The 11,662-nt window shown below is 42.5% G+C and overlaps 1 protein-coding gene across 2 annotated transcripts in view; it reads left to right on the top strand.

The window, feature by feature from the left end:
• The first annotated feature begins 4,838 nt into the window (after positions 1-4,838).
• Positions 4,839-11,662, top strand: part of LOC125302979 (zinc finger homeobox protein 3-like) — a 64,454-nt gene continuing 57,630 nt past the window's right edge. Inside the window, exon 1 of one of the 2 annotated variants that reach the window (XM_048256395.1) lies at positions 4,839-5,031. The gene's annotated coding sequence lies outside the window, so the exon portion shown is untranslated. The remainder of the gene's footprint in view (positions 5,032-11,662) is intronic. The other variant, XM_048256394.1, reaches the window with a different exon arrangement.

Here is an 11,662-nt window from a genome sequence, read left to right on the forward strand (position 1 = left end):
CAACAAAAATGTGTTACGTTCCAAGTAGCAGTGCGTAATTCTGAAGTTGAACAAATACATTGGTCATATAAATAGCCAGTTTATGGTCTACAGTGTAGAGTTGGTAAGTTATGGTAGGCCAACTTGGAGTGAATATACAGGGGGAATTCTTTGTCTACTCGTAGCTGAGTAGCCTGGCAGTTGCGCACGTAGACATAGCCTACGGCCGAACACTGCAAGCGCCAATAAATCGTGCTCTCACGACAACCACGTCGTTAACTTAAATAGGCCTAGGTTAACATCACTCTGAGTTCGCATTCAAGCAAGCAAAACGATTATTTGAATACATCTGTTTCACTGGAAGGGCAAGGGGTAACAACAGGACAACACAGAGACAGGCCAGAATGCAGGACTAATGTTATGAGAGTATTAGGCCTGCAGTAATATGGGATATTATACGGGAAAATATTAAAACGGCAAGACAGCAGGGAAAAGTTAAAATGATAAACCCGGAAAAAGTTGGCATGTTAGGTATTTTTCGGTCCCTGTGATTATTTGTGAAATTGTGCAAACGACCTTTTCAAGTCATTTGAGAAGGAGCAAGTTCCCAAATTGACGCTCGTCTGAGAAATTGAGTTTTGGATAATGTTCAGCTTCGGCAGCTTTACACTGAGGAAGCCTAGAGACGAGTCCAAAGCAACAAGTTCATGTGTTGAATTTGTTATTACCCAGTGTGCTTTGTTGAATGGTCTCAATGTTTTATTGTTTTATTTCATGTGAATACTTACTATAGGAGTAACTTATTTCAAGTAGGCTAATGCAGTTGCAGGAAGTGTGCATTTAGTTTCCATGCTTATTGTGTTTCCACAACAATGTTAGTGAGTAGTAGCCTAGAAATCTAGATGCACCCTAGCAGCGGCAAATTAATTTGCTCAGCCTGTACGTCTAGTATCAAACCATAGGGATTTCTATTGGCTGACGACGTGGACTTCATCCAATCACAGCGCTCTATTTTGTTAGAGAGTCTTAAGGCGGGCTTAACAGGATAACGACAGTCCTGTGACGGTGAACAAGGAAGGTGGCTATGGCTAACGAAGAGGTCATTCCCAACTGCCATGAATGCACCATAAGTCCAACTCCTCATCGTGTCACCTTGACCCCCCCTCTACTTAAAGCCTGCTCCACATCCCTATCTGAACCCATTACATTGATTGTTAACACCTGCCTCAACTCTGGTGTGGTGCCTGCTGCCCTCAAGACTGCTGCAGTTACACCCATTCTCATAAAACCTGACTCCGACCCTACATAACTATTAAACTACCGCCCTATCTCCAACCTCCCCTTCCTGGCCAAGGTACTGGAAAGAGTGGTGGCCTCACAACTACACACCTTTCTTAACCACCACGACCTGTATGAGCTCTTTCAATCTGGCTTCCGCTCATGTCACAGTACAGAGACTGCCCTTCTACGCATAGTTAATGACCTCCTCCTGTCTGCTGACTCTGGTTCACTTAACATTCTCATCCTCCTTGACCTTAGTGCTGCTTTCGATACCATCAACCACAATGTTCTAAACTCCCGTCTGTCTGCTATTGGTGTTTCTGGCACAGCCCTCAACTGGTTTCAGTCATACCTCACCAACAGAAAGCAGTTTGTAACACTTGGTCCACATCAGTCCCCCAAGTCCTCTGTCACTCGTGGTGTCCCCCAGGGTTCTGTACTTGGGCCCCTTCTCTTTCTCATATACATCCTCCCTCTTGGCCAGATTATTCGCAGCCACGGTCTCAGGCCCTGTTTACACGACAACGCTCACAGGTAAAAAATGCGAAATATTTTATCAGATGTGCCTTTCGTTTAGACGGCGATGGCGTTTTGGGGGCTTAAAAAACGCAAAAAGGTGAAACCACCCTCCAGAGTGGAATTCTTAAAAACGCTCCACCGTCGCATTCCCGTCTAAAGGGTAAAGACGCAAAAGTCTACTCACGTTGGCTCTTGTCGTGTACGCGTTTACGTCACAGTCCTGGAAAATAATGTAGCGCCGACGAGAAGTTAGGTGACAGGGAGGCCAAAACTCCCGGTAATTTATTTACTAAGGATGTTTATTATTTATCTAAGGATGTACAGGCTAGGACATGGGCAGCAGGAGGTGTCCACTTAAAACAACAAACTGATCACTGTGATAAATCACGGTTTCAATCACTCGTCATTCACATTCATCGACCAACAACGCAAAGCAACACTATCCTACTGACTCGTAGCCTGCACTTCTACTCTGACTAACCCCCTATTATATTCCCTTATCAATCATAACCTATCTGAACCCCTAAATATTCCCCCTGAACACCTTGCCTACCCCCAGTCAAAATACATCAGAACTCTTTGACACATTCTATGACACAGGAGGGAGAGGGAAACACAACTCTCTCAAGCACACACGCGCGAACTTGGTGGTGTTGTGTGGCAGTGCTTCCCACTACCACCTAGCTGCCTGGCATGCATACTACATCGGATTTCACACACTTTTGCGTCACCGTATACACGCAGATTTCTGTCAGAAAACGCTCGTCTAAACGCGGAATAAAAAGTGAGGACGCAACGCCACTTTTGCGTTTTCTCTATAGATCGTTTTCGTCTAAACGTAGCCTCAACTTCCACTGCTATGCAGATGACATCCAACTCTATCTTACCACTCCCTCTCCCTCTGACCCCCCACCATGTTCCCTCACTGACTGCCTCTCTGACTTAAAATTATGGATGCAAAACAATTTTCTCAAGCTCAACACAGACAAAACCGAAATTCTGCTGATTGGCCCTAAAAGCATCCTCACCAAATCTCCCCGTCTCACTCTCAACATTGATGGCTCATCTGTCTACTCTACCCCTGTTGTTAAAAACCTTGGCATTCAGCTTGACTCCACCCTTAGCTTTGATCCTCATATCAAATCACTCACTAAGATTGCTGTTTTTCACTTCCGTAACATTGCCCGCCTCCGACCCTTCCTCTTTGTTAGTGATGCAGACTTTTCGTTCACTCCTTCATTTATGTCCCGTCTAGATTACTGCAACTCTCTTTTCCTTGGTCTCCCCACTAAAACCCTTCAAAGACTACAATATATTCAAAACTCTGCAGGCAGGCTCCTCATCCATACCCATGGACGGATTATGAACTTTCGGGCCCCTGGGCCAAGATGCATTAAGGGCCCCCCACTAATTGTCGCATGTGTGTGTGTGTGTGTGTGTGGGGGTTAATTTGTTTGATTTAATTTGTTTCCTGTATTCTGGTGCATTTTGGGGATGGCCAATACTTTAATTCAATCAGATTCATAGCCTGTTGATATTGAGGCAATGACTCCATGCAAAGGCTTGGGCCCAAGGGCCCCCTGATGCCTTGGGCCCCTGGGCCTGGGCCCGGTAGGCCCGTGCAGTAATCCATCCCTGCCCATACCATGTGATCAGCACACATCATCCCCTATTCTCCATCAACTCCATTTGCTACCAGTTCCGTCCTGGATCAAATACAAAGTACTACTACTCACCTTCAAAGCCCTCCACAACCTTGCTCCCCCCTACATCTGTGACCTCCTGACCCCTTACACTCCTTCCCACTCACTCAGATCCTCTGACCAAAACCTCTTGGCTATCCCCCGCTCCAGACTCTCCACCCTGGGTGGCAGGTCCTTCAGTGCCTTGGCCCCCAAACTCTGGAACTCCCTCCCCCAACCTCTTTGTGCCTGTCCTTCTCTTCCTTTCTTCAAAGCACATCTCAAGACCTTTCTGTTTAATGATCACTTCTCCTCCACACCCAACACATAGCTCCATACAGATAACTCGTCTTTGTTGTATTGTTTTGTTTGTTTGTTATTGTGTTTCCCTGCCTTTGTCTGTGTTGTATTGTTTTGTTTGTTTTTTATTGTGTTTCATTGTCTTCCTACTATGTAAAGCGACCTTGGGTTTGAGAAAGGCGCTATATAAAATAAACATATTATTATTATTATTATTATTATTATTATTATTATTATTATTATTATTATTAAGACTCTCTGCAGAGTAAACTGTTTTATTGACATTGTGACAATGCAGTTTGACTATCTTGTTCAAGAACAATGGCGTAAGGACCTGTCATTCTGATTGCACTGACAGTTTCACTGGCATAATGCTTACCTTTTTAACCAATATACACTTGCACTATTTTTTGAGAAATGTTGTGCAAACATTAATGATGATTTGAGAAATGCGCCAAAGTGACTGAGAAAAACTGTATTAGTTTTATTATTTGTTATTGGCAAGGAAGTCTTATGTTTTGCTTTACATTATTCAAATGTCAAACAAACATCCAGCAATCAACATTTTATTAATGCAGATCATAATACTGATTGGCAATGCTGATTTCTCCCCTAAATTACAGTAGGTATACTTCCTTCTCCAACATCATCTTGAGGTGACACATTTTTACCAGCAGATGGCGGTGTTTATCCAGAAGTCTAGCTCAGCCAGGCGTCTCAGCAGGATCTGCATCCAATTCAGTGGGCAGAGAGGGGAAATTTACCCATTGCTCACGGACACAGATTGCAGGTGGTGGGGTGGGGTATGGGCTGGTGTTGTGCAGAGATCCCCTGCCTCTGCATATCCATCTCTCAATCTTTCCCTCCCTCCTCCCTCCATCCCAGTCCCAGCCGTCCCTGTGTGTCTGCGTGTCAGTCGGTCGGCAGGAGGTCTGGTTGCCAGTGGAGCCATAAACTCACACGTGTGTCCCTGCAGCCTCCTGCAGCTCCAGCCTGTTCCCCCTCACCTACACCCAGCCAGGGAGAATCACATTTCACACAGAGACACACTGAGACAGACAGACAGATAGACAGACAGAGAGAAGGGGAGAGAGAGAGAGAGGGGGGGAGAGAGAGATGAGGTTGACAGAAAAGAAGACATGAGTAGAGAGGTAAAGGCTGTGGAAAAGCAGCAGTTTTATTTTCCACCTGAACGTGAGACAGAGGGCTTGTGTGTTTCTGGATAAAACCTGAGTGCGGCGTTTGAAACCTCAGAGGCTGAAATGGTAAGGTATGCAAATCATTTCCTGTGCAGCTGATTGGATGATAATTGTGCCAGTCAATCTGTTTCGCTTGATGCAGTGATGATTTCATTTGTCAGTATGCAAATACCATGCAAGCGTCTGTGCTGATTGGTTTGTTGTTTTGTCTGTCATGTAGGCATTTTAACAGGTCACTGATTGGTTGCTTTATTCAGTCACATGCTCCTTTGAAGCTCGTTTTAATTAGCTGTCTCCTGATTGGTTCATTTTTGCAGTGGAAGGATAATGGTGCTGGAATGACCGATAATTAGGCTGGAGAAAGTGGGAATACAAACTCTAAAGGTTTATAAACAGCTCATTGGTGAAATTGTCATAAAACAAATAATGTGTCATTTTTATCTGTCTTGATGTATAATCACATCCTTTTTATGTCATGACATTTTTTTTCTGAGTGCAAACTTAAAAAGCAGAAAATATGGAAATATAATTTTCTTATTGAGTGTGTGTGTGTGTTTGTGTTTTAGATCCTTGAGAGAGAGATCGTTGCATGTGTGAAAGAGAGAATGCAAGAGGGATGGATCCTGGTGTGTGTGTGTGTGTGTGTGCGCGCGCGGGCGTGATTCTACTTTGACAATGCAGATCAGCTTTGTCCATGACAAGAAGAGGGTGGATTATGGGTATTAATATGAAAGAGCACACGCCACCACCATTGTGTTATTTCTAAGGGACAACTGGCTTCACACACACACACACACACACACACACACACACACACATACAGGAAGAGGAGAGAGGAGAAAATAAAAATAGGAGGGGAAAGGGCAGATGGACAGAAAAGGCTGGAAGAGAGCAAGAAAAGGTTGAGAATAGACTCTGTGTGTGTGTGTGTGTGTGTTTGTTTGTGTGTGACAAAAAAAATGAGATAGCCAAATGAGATTGGGAAATAAAATGCACTGTTTCAAGGAACTTCAAATTTACACAACATATAATATGAAGCATATATTTTCACACCTGGACCATATCATGCCCACACACACGCACTCTCACATACAGTGAAAGACAAACAAATACACACACAGATAAACCCATTTACAGCAATGCACAAGAACACAGACAGCAAAAAGCACAATCAAATAATATAAACATGGAAATGGAAACGTTTTCTATAAACTTTTTTATTTATTTATTTATTTTTACTATTTATCGCTGACACTAACACGCAAGAACATAACTAAATGCATCCATTACAAACTGTGTAATTTGGTCATGAGAAAGGTAGGTAGCTATTTTCTGTTGTCTCACCTTACATACGGTACAGCTATGTTTGCAGAAAGCTAGCAGTTGCCCGGTTGTGTTGCAGGACATGGGAGAGATGCTTTTGCAGTAACATTGTGGTTCTGCTGTCGAATTGCAGCAGTACATATTGCGAAGCTACTTTTACAGTGGCAATGGGAATTAATGTGTGTGTTTCTCATGTGGTGTGTTCTGTGTTGTGCTCTCTCCTCTCTCTCTCTCTCTCTCTCTCTCTCTCTCTCTCTCTCTCTCTCTCTCTCTCTCTCTCTCTGTGTGTGTGTGTGTGTGTGTGTGTGTGTGTGTGAGTGTGTGTGTTTCTCTGAGTGAATGAGTTTGTGTGTGTGTGTCTGATTGTAAATGTGTATGCGTATAGAAAATCTCTGTGAAAAGCACATGAGATGGTTTGGAGTGTGTGTGTGTGTGTGTGTGTGTATTGCACAGAAGTGAATGGGGTCTGCGGCCTATGGGTGATCCTCGGGGAGAGATGCAGTGCTGTGTGAGAGAGATATGATCACCCAGGGAGACACTCTCTGACACACTGACTAAGGTTTATCATTTATGTCACACACACACACACACACACACACAGAGAGAGAGAAAGAGAGAGAGTCAACACCCAATCTCTCACACACATAGATTAACACACTCACTCAAAACACTCAAGAATACATTTACCTGAGTAGACAGATTTAATTCAAGGTAAAAGTCCAGCCTTATGGCAATACTGGGTTGTTGGACACAGAAGAATTGTTTGTCCATGTGGCTGATTTTGATCAGCTTCTTCATACACAGTATTTGAGGGGCAAATGTCAGATTTACAGCTCTAGATGTGACATTCTATTCAGAAATATGTATTTTGTTTTTCCTGTGCAATTGTATGGTAATTGCACAAAAGGTCTATGTTTATTTCACAATTTTTGGTGTAATCGGAGAGTATGTACCACAACCCTTTGGCAAAAGTAATGAAACAAAGCATGTACAAGGCAAATCTATACTGACATTTTTCCATATAATGAAATATTGTCAATTCTAATATTGTTTTAATGCACCACAGCCATTAGTTTATGTAGATAAAATTAGCAGAGCTGAATTCATTAATCGCCTTTTGCCAAAAATTCGTTTGGCAAAAAAGTTACCATTTTCTTTGATTATACGCAGTGTAAAACAGGAGAAAAAACTAAGGACTAACTGGAAACAACTACATCGTTAAATTCAGTATCCTTGATTTCACTTTGCGCTTGCATGGGTGTGTGCGCGTGCTCGTGTGTGTCCCATTGTCCTGAGATCTTGAACTTGACCTTGCTATCATAGGCCATCAGGCAGCTGGGTCGCGCTTTTTTGGGCCATCTGCCCTCTAATGCCTCCCCGTCACCAAATGCGACGAGACACAAACGGCCAGCCTGCGTGCAGACACACACCCGGCAAAGTTCGCAAATCTACCCATTCCTTCGCCCGCAGAGCTGCGCACATATTTCGGTGGACCTGGCACATCCCTGGAATTTAATACAGATATTTTATTTAAATCTATACATTTCCATTGCTTTTTAGTCTTCTAAACATTCTTTGTCAATCGTGTTTTGTCACTTCAAAACGAAATGTGTTTGTTTTAATGAAAGTATTTGCTGCTGATATAGGCCTATCTACAGAGCTAATAATTATTAAATCTGTATTGGACCTATAAGTGATACTTTCTCTGTTATGGGTTCATCATGCAATTAAAGTTTTTAAAAACTAGCAAATAACCAAAATCAGAAAGATTGTTTTCCCCCCCTAAAATTGTGTGTGTGTGTGGGGGGGTTTAAGGGGAAGATTAAAGTCAGCAAATTCGTCACATTTATAAATTCTATATGTTGATGTCTTCATGGTTCACTGTTGTCTTAACAGTCAGCATTCCTTCACTTGGTTAATTAATCCAGCCAATTAACCCGCTTTGGGGGCTAATCGTGTTTAATTAACCAAATGAGATGATGTCTAATTATTGCGTGCTAATTGAGGCCCATTACAAAAGGCGGGTTTGTTTACTGACGCCCCGGCCATGTCCGACAGCCCAGCGCCGCCAGTAAACAGCTTTGGGCGCATTCACATTTAAATGAGATACACACACTTTTGGCACAGATGCGCGAGGACACGCGCCAGCATATTAAACACAGCAGGCTAGAATGTGTCGGATTTCGGCTGTTGTCTTTTATGGCGTGATGTTTCAATTTTGGTTTGCATTGGTGTTAATCTCTATATCTTATGTTCAATGATCATAGGCTACCTTTATCAGTTTGAGCTGAATTGCATTTGCCAAAGCGATATAGCCGACTGATAGGACTTTTTATCCCCCAAAAGTGACAAGAAATACGAAGGAGGAAGTTTAAGGCTGTATGCAATGAAAGTGACAACTAATTGTATTACTTTTTCCCAGAATGGAATTGTGTAGCCTAGGCTATTATAGGCTATTATTTACTCACTCACACGAAAAGTGAATTCGAACGTTCATCAACGTTTCAACAAATAAAAGGACAAATAAATAGGTTATAAAATGGACATTTTAAATTCTTTAAGGACAATATGCATATTGAAGCGGAGATGGACATAATAGTGTCCTGGAAAGACGTTTAAGAATGTCCTAAAATAAAAGTTTACGTCTTGCAAGGTTGTTTGCCTACCCAATCTTGCACAATCCAGCAATTCCATTTACAGCATACGCTACTGCAAAACCACATTTATTTGTTTTTAGAGAATTAATACTGAAAAGTGTTCGGCCCACTTTGCAGGTATATAACAGATATTTCAAAGTGAAACAAGTCACATTTGGTTCTTTCGTTAGGCCTGTAGGCTGTAGTCTACGTCTGTCGGAGGAAGGTATTCTGTCCGCTTTTGAATGTCACATTATTGACACGAAATTAGAGCAATTTTAAAATGTATTTATGGACAAACCATGAGCCCAAAGATATATATAAAAATAAAAAAAAGTAAAAAGTCAACATTTTATGTAATGCGTTCTTTGGGATTGTTTTACTTTGTATTGTTTTAAATAATTGAATAAGAAAGTTATTCAAATGAAGTCCTGTGACGTGCAAGGCTGGGTCAAGTTCATAACCCTTGACCGCCTTTGTCTGGCTGGTTCGTTCGTGCCCAACGTCTGGCCCTGAAAAATACTTAGTCCATCTGCTTTGGACTATCACCGACTGTTTATACATAAACAAAATGATGGACAAAACATTTATTGTTTGAATAGTTTCCCCTTTTTCAGGCAAACATATAGGGTATTTCTTATTTCATAAAGACATACAAATAGGCCTATATTAGGCTATTCCTATTATTTTAAATCCTATTGTTTAGAATGATATGACAATGATATAATTTGCAATTTCTTATTCTTAATTGATGTTCAATTATTTCTATTTCATTTGAGTAAAATGGATGTCAATAAAACTGTCCCTGCTTGAACTGCACAGTGCTTTTCAAAGGAACGTCATGCAGGTTCAGCTAAGCTAAATCAAAGCTTATCAACACAAACAACATCATAAATGGGGAGTGTTTATGTTCTCTGAAAATACATGAAATGAAATACAGAAAATATACAAAACTAGAGCACTGCCACTTTAATTGTGTCACCTTACATGAACGACCAGATAAAAAGCAAAAAACAAAATCAGTATAACTGAGTACCTAACTAAATTTTGATTTTATTATTTTATTTTTAAGACTACAGACAAATGCCATGGATAAATGAACAATTAATTAGCTTTTCTTAATGGTGTTTTTTGTATGTTTACTGGACTTTATTTGGCCGGCGGAATTTGTAGTGGTTATGGTGGGCTGGTCCCTTCTCGGGTTCTATTCTAATTAGGCCGTGATGGCTGTGGTGGTCTCAGCTGGGTTCTGATGGGTCAGCTGAATGGTTGGTGGGGCTGGAGATTTAGTGGCTTCACAGGTCGGCAAATGCATGCATACATGTAATGTTGTATGTGTTTGCATGTGTTTGCATGTGTGTGTGTGTGTGTGTGTGTGTGTGTGTGTGTGTGCGTGTGTGTGCTTTTCATGCATATGCAGATGTATGTGACAGGGTGTTTGCCACCTCACAAGGGTGAGAGGTCAGAGAGCAGTCGTGGGAGGGGGAAAGGTCGAGGGATCAGGAGACGAAGGGTTGGCTGTGAAGTTCACAGATGGTGTGTGTGTGTGTGTGTGTGTGTGTGTCAAGGGGGTGTCTAATAGTCATCACCCTTCGGTTAACAATTGTGAAAATTACAGCTGCACTTTTCCAGCTTAAGATATGATAAGTGTGTGTGTGTGTGTGTGTGTGTGTGTGTGTGTGTGTGTGTGTGTGTGTGTGTGTGTGTGTGCATGTATGTGTGACTGCTGTCTTGGACAACCACAAATATTCTGTCCATTTTTTCTCTGTCAAGCTCTATATTGGTTATTAGATGTCAAAGAAAAAAATGTAAAAAACACAACAGTGTTAATCTGGTTAACCTTGAACTATCAGTCTGTGGGCATCAACTTGCCAAATGAAATCAAATTGATCCGCTGTAATTCAATTTCTGGCTGGGGCTCGGTGGTAGATGGAGTCACCTGCACCCAGGACCGACCCATGGCTCTCCTCAAATCAGACACAGCCCTCGAATCGAACGCGCTGCCGATGTGGCGAGCCGAGGGGAGACGCCGTGATGAAGCGAGGGCGACATAGGAGTGGTGCAGAGAGAGAAAGGGATGAGAGATTTAGAGGATGAAAGGTGGGCCGTGAGAGATGGATGCGATCTGAGAATCTGACAAGTGACCTTTTCTATTCGGACCGCACTGACTGGGACCGACATGTGGGGGGAGAGAGAGAGAAAGAGAGAGAGAGAAAGAGGGCGGCCATTTTGTTTCATCCTTACTGCTGTGGAGTTTCACAGCCCGCGTAGGAGGGGCCTCAGAGTACAGTCCAACTGTAATGGCTGCCACCTGCGCTGGGAGGCAAAAAGAGAGAGAGAGAGAGCGAGACATAGAGAGAAAGATGGAGAGATGGAGATGGATAGAGAGAGGGACGAAGAAGGATAAAGAGGGAGAGGAAGAAAAAAGAGATGGAGAGGAGGAGCGAGGGAAATATAGATAGAGAAAGAGATGGAGAGTGAGAGGGATGGAGGTGGAGAGGGAGAGAGAGTGTGGTACATTGGGATAGAGAGAGAGAAAGTGAAATAGAGAGGCAGAGAGGGATATGTATATATATATATAGAGAGAGAGAGTGATACTGAAGGAGAAAAGAGGGAGAGATGAAAAGAAGGAAGGAGGTGGAGAGATAGAGTGTGACGAAGAGAGGGAGAGAAAGAGAGAGAGAGAGAGATCCAAGCAAAGAGGTGTTGCTTACACCTCTGGATGTGGTCCTGTGAAAAGTGC

This window comes from Alosa alosa, chromosome 11, assembly GCF_017589495.1.
Source record: "Alosa alosa isolate M-15738 ecotype Scorff River chromosome 11, AALO_Geno_1.1, whole genome shotgun sequence".
In the NCBI taxonomy this organism is placed as follows: Eukaryota; Metazoa; Chordata; class Actinopteri; order Clupeiformes; family Clupeidae; genus Alosa; species Alosa alosa.